The sequence below is a fragment of the Triticum aestivum genome, chromosome 7D (genome assembly GCF_018294505.1).
Source record: "Triticum aestivum cultivar Chinese Spring chromosome 7D, IWGSC CS RefSeq v2.1, whole genome shotgun sequence".
Classification (NCBI taxonomy): domain Eukaryota; kingdom Viridiplantae; phylum Streptophyta; class Magnoliopsida; order Poales; family Poaceae; genus Triticum; species Triticum aestivum.
The window spans coordinates 10,779,031-10,784,888 of NC_057814.1; the positions used below are offsets into that span (position 1 = coordinate 10,779,031).

Below are 5,858 nucleotides of genomic sequence, written 5' to 3' on the forward strand. Positions count from 1 at the left end.
AGAAAAATACAGATGTTAATCCGTATCCACCGTTAATTAGCTGTCAAAAACAAAGATACAGCGGACACATTGGCAGTCGTGAGTACAACCACATCCGGAAAAGTTAGACATTCGTGGTAAGCTCCTTCCTTGATGTCAGTATCTATATACATAGACATAATTAAAGATCAAGAGCGCCTTAAGCAGTTGTCCCTTTTCACTTCTCGAGCAGGTCTGCGGAAGATAGACATAGTACGATGCATGTGGGAATTATACTCTGTTATAAATTGTGAACTGTGACGGAAGGGCGGTTCGGGTGCATCAGCAAGGCCTCCTTGAACGCGTCCTTGGCCTCTTTTAACATGTCCTCGGTATCATTATTAATGCAGACCCCATGCACTTGGATCTCCTGGAGGTGTAACAAGTGCTCCATGCCGACTGGTATAGTGCCGTCCCAGTCCAACACAGTGAACAAGAGTGTTCGTAAACTGGGCATAGCACCTGCCTCGAAGACTAGGTACGGCGTAATGTCTTTACTAGACCAGAAATTTAGGGACTCCAGAACTGGGAATAGCCCCGTGCCTAACATAGCTCTTTCATCAGGGATTTCACATGCTTCGAGTTCGAGGTGGACGAGGGACGGAAGCTCTCCAAGCAGACAAACGTCCTGAGTTGATGTCTCTTTAACACACAGGGTGAGGAAGCGCAGGCAATGGAGACCACACAACCATTTTGGAACTCTCCAAAACCGCCAGCAATGCAATTCAAGACGCTCAATATGTTGAAAAGGATTTGACAATGAGCCCAGCTGCTGGTTATCCTCACGCTCAACATGATGGCCAGAGATGACCAGAGATTCAAGGTTACAGAGCTTTCCAATGGAGCAAGCCAAAGCATCAACTTTTGGCAACCCCAAACTATGACCTGCTGACATATGCAGTTCCCTTAGATTGGTCAGCTTGCTGAGACCCACAAAACACTCCAGCGAGCTCTTTTGCATGTTAAGCCCTCGCAGGGCGTGCAGTGACTTCATATTCTCAATACCTTCAGGCAACTCTGTCCAATTTGGAAGATGCAGATAGGACAGGCGGGGCAAATGAACTATATCCGAGGGGATGCTATTCACCAGCATGCAGTTTTCTATGTCCAGTGTCTCCAAGTAAACAAGCTCACCAAGTTTAGTAGGGAGCTTCATCAGCACCAAAGCACTTACCGTCAGACACCTCAGCTGAAACAATTGGCTAACATTAGTCAGGTCAAGTCTCTCACGCCCACCATGCACAATGATTAGAACCCTGAGGTACTTGAACCACCAAAGAGAGAGTATACGATTACATCCCATCTTGAACAGTAATGATCGAACTTGTGACAGCCTAGCAGCAATAGCCGTGTCGTATGTTGCTCCACCAACAGCCATGGAGCTCAGGGATAATCGGCGAACCTTGTTTTTGCAGCGATTCAGTAGTCTTGCCATGTCCTCGGAATTGTATAGCACACTTATAAAATTATCTTCTACACACTTGCTTAGGATCAAATCAAGCATCATGTCGTGTACTCTGCAAGACAACACCTCTCCATAGCTAATTTTGCATGGCTGGATCATGCTTCTATTGACGAGCTCATTGAAATAACTCCTGCCAACATCCATCAAATCTGGCCCATGCAAACTATTGACAAAGCCTTCACCTATCCATTGTTTAACCAGATCATCCCGTGGTATGATGTGGTCCTCAGAATACATAAAGGTACAGAAAACATGGCCGGAGATGAAGAGGAAGATGGGTGTAGCTAAGGTTTAATATACTATTCGTCTCTTTCAATGAAGGATTTGTGGCAGAATGGGCATTCAAAGAATTCCTTATGTTCTCCCAGTGTTTCGTTAATCCCCGTTGAGTAGCTAATAGGCTAGCTATAGTGATAATTGCCAGCGGCAATCCACCACACTTCTTTAGAATCTCAGCCGCAGTGTCTTTAAGATAGTCTGGAAAAAAAGCTCCGGACCCAAAAACTCTATTGGAGAACAACATCATTGAGTTATATTCATCGAGGGGCTTCATTGTGTAAATGCACTCAGGGTCATTGTTACATGCCATGCTAGCCACATCTTCCACTCGTGTCGTTACTATTATTCTACTCCCATTTCCATTTTCTGGAAAAGCACAACTAATAATTTTCCATGCTGATTGATCCCACAAATCATCAACTACAATAAGGTACCTGTTGAAATGTTTGCACGGATTATATTGTAGCATAATATGGTTATAAGTTGAAGACAAAAGCATAAGAATTAATACGAACTAGATGTAGGCAAATCTGTTACTGATATTGCTGAATTAGCATGATCAATATCATATAATATTAAAGCATGAATAATAATGCCTAACCAAACATTTGGCCATTTTATGCCTGTGATTTTTAGCCACCTAGCATTTTTCTCCTATGAGACCTGTATGTTGTATCCGGTCTTGTCTCTCCCCCTACTAGTCTCTTCCAATGAACATCTTAGCAATTGTTTACAGTGAATGAAAGAACCTACAAAACTTCAATCAATTTCCCAAAGATTTGTTTCTTCTCTAATGTTCTCTTTATTACTTTTGAATCTCTATCAGGAATGAACAAACAAGCAAACAGTCAAACATCCTACATGCATGGACAAAAATCATAACCGGACTATGCACTGATCATATACTTGCTTCAGTTGCCAATCCAAGTAACTATCAGAAGTATGTAATTACCTTTTCTTTTCAAGGTACGTCCTTAGCTCTTCAATGATGTCTTCAAGCCCGCGACTGTGCGACGACTCTTTTATCCGAAGTTTTAGTTGCAGGCGATTGAGAAGCACACTCATATCAGGCTTCTGCGAAACTGGAAAAAACACCACAGCATCAAATTGCCCCTTGATCTTTTCAAAGACCAGTTTGGCAAGTGTAGTTTTACTCAGACCTCCAAAACCCACAACAGACACAACCTTGAGTTTTTTCTTAGGATCCATCAACCAATTGGCAACCTCCTCCCTTGGGCCGTCAATGCCCACAAGGTTGGTTGCCTCTTGAAAGACTGCTGGCAGCCGAGGGTCGAGAGCCACAAATGCATAGCTAGGCTTGAAGTAATCAATCTTGTAATTCTCATGTCGAGCATTTGCTTCTGCCACAAGGGTCCTAAGCTCTTCAATCTGGCTGGCAATCCGATGAAGCTCACAGAACCTCGTGTGGGTTTCAGCAGTGTCCCCAGTGAAGCCCAACTCAACATCCTCACCTCCAAATTGGCGCATGAAGTCATCAATGCAATTCTCCGTGTCATAGGAAATCTCCCTTACATCGTCCCTCCATTTTTTTACTCCTGAAGGGAGCTCATCCTTGAGCTCTAGCAGCTCAAGGGTAGCGTTTATAGTGCTCAAATCCTTCTCGAGAAAGGACACCTGCTTCCTCATCTCTTTCAGTTTATTGTATTCATCGCTCATGAACGTGGCAAGCTCGCCACTGAGGGTGCTCAACACACCCACGGTTGCTGCCTTCCCCTTTCTCTGTCGGTTCACTTTGCCATCCTCCTGCTCCACATACAGCGCTGATGGTTGCAGTTGGGATGGTGCAACAGAATCATCCATCAATTTCATCCCATCCGCCAACTTGGAGGCGATGCTTATCTGCAACAAAAATGAAATAAGGTTATGAGAAATCATTAGATAATTACAGTTGATCATATACCTTTATTATTGAGTAATTTTACCTGCACTTGCATTGACGTAGACACATCACTTGCAACTGACCAGTTTGAAATTTCTGCTTCACCCAGCATTCCACAGATAATCCATGTAGCTGGCCTGTTCTCAGGGTCATGGTTCATGCATTTTATCCCTATCTCAGCACATGCCTTTACTTGTTCCAGTGATGCCCCAAACTTGTTTGTCCAACTTTCAACTACCTGCCAATTTAACAACTGAGTGTATTACAAAAAAGGACGGCTTGCATTTCAGAAGGAAAACCAAAACACACAGCCGTATTGAATTAGGACTAAAGACCAAATGCAAGGATACCTACCAGAAACAATTTTGAATTTCTCACTTGATAATTTTAGTATTATTAATTTTAAGGACTTTAGAAATCAGAACCATCTTTATCTTACGTCTTTTTTGTGTGTGTGCGGAAGATAGCTACAAAGACAATATTCAGATCTTGTCATTTGCAAATCGTACTGTTAATTAGATACTCTGATTGAATATGCATTGCATTTTTGTTAACAACATTGCTGTTTCTGCTGAACATGTTGTCTACAATGTTTTTTTTGGAACCTCATATATAATATAATTACCTCCTTAATATTGGAGCATTCCTTATGTACCATAAGGATTTTCATTATTATGACACCCAAACTATATACGTCTGTCTTGAAGGTGATTTCTCCTTTATTTCTGAATTCTGGTGCCATATATCCCCTGCATACAAATTGGTAAAGTTTGTTCAATTAGTGAATAAAGTGTGTGTAAATTTTTCAATAGATTACCAACAAAACATTAAGTTTTAAAAGATAATTGCTAGCTTACATCGTCCCAAAATTGTTTTTAGTAATATCCCAACTCTGGCTTTCACTTAAACGCCGTGATAGACCAAAATCCGCAATCTTGGGCATCATATTATCATCCAATAGTACATTCTGAGGTTTGAGGTCCATGTGAATAATTTGCTGCTGGTGAAGATAATATACGCCCTCACAGATCCCCTTGATTATTTGATAACTCGTGATCCACTGAAGCGGACAGGATGCATCTATGGAGAGTATATAGTGTGAGAAATAGTTAGTACTATGCGGTGGGAAAAGTAGTCCAATGAAAGGCAAAAGGTCCTAGTTTATCGATTGCCCTATTTGCCATGGCAATATACTAACAAGTTCAAACAAAAGTTCTCCAAGACACCTATTTCACTGCCAAAGTGTGGGTGTGACCATCCGCAACAAAGTAACCACTATTTTATTTTAAATTTCAGGTGCGAAGATGTGGACTTGACAACATAAACATATTTATTGTCTAGGCAGATTGAGATGCTCGGAATTTTCTTTTGGTTACCTGATTAAGGTCTATCCACAGCAGAAACGAGCACTTATGTTTTCCTTACATATTTGTTAGTGCAATCTACTTTTAGAGGCAAAGAGGATGAGAAATGAAAATAGGTCTAAACAGAAGAGTGCATATACTGTAGTGGTATAAGAACAGAGCTCAAAACTACCATTTAGTTTCTAAAAAACATTACCAAAGTTCAGAAGAGTGGCAAAATAATAATAAATACTTTGGATTAAAGTTGGTTGACACGCACTACAATATGGATCGAAAGGCAAGGAAAGCTATAAGGCAGATGTGATTCTACCGGAGAGATAGTCAGCAAGGCACCCTTTCGGCAGGTACTCGAAGCAGAGCAGCCTGTGCCGCACGCTTGCCCAGACAAGGTTTCCGTGGAGCGGGACCATCAGCTGCTGCGTCTCAGAGCAGTACCCGAGGAATCGCACCGTGTTCTTGTGCTTGACCCCGACAAGACAGGCGACCTCGCTCTTGAAATTCTTGTCCAGGATCTCAAAGGTCTCATGGAGCTTCTTCACGGCAATTGTGCAGCCACTTGGAAGCACTCCCTGCAGCTCACATGAATCATGTCAGCTCTCAATATTCTTGATTTCAATTCTGATTGTTATTCATTTCAGAGTGGAGGATCTGCCTGTGCCTGTGTTACCTTGTAGACCACCCCGAAGCCGCCCCTGCCGATTTCATGAGCTTCAGAAAAATTCCCTGTGATGGACTTGAGAAGCGTGAAAGGTAGGTCGGCTGGATCCGCGCTTTCATCGAGCAACGCCTTCTCCAGGGCAGCAAGCTCGCTGTCTTGATCCCTGTCCGTCAT

At 42.4% G+C, this 5,858-nt stretch overlaps 1 pseudogene; it reads right to left on the reverse strand.

The window, feature by feature from the left end:
* Nucleotides 1–259: 259 nt before the first annotated feature.
* Nucleotides 260–5,858, reverse strand: LOC123170610 (disease resistance protein RGA5-like; annotated as a pseudogene).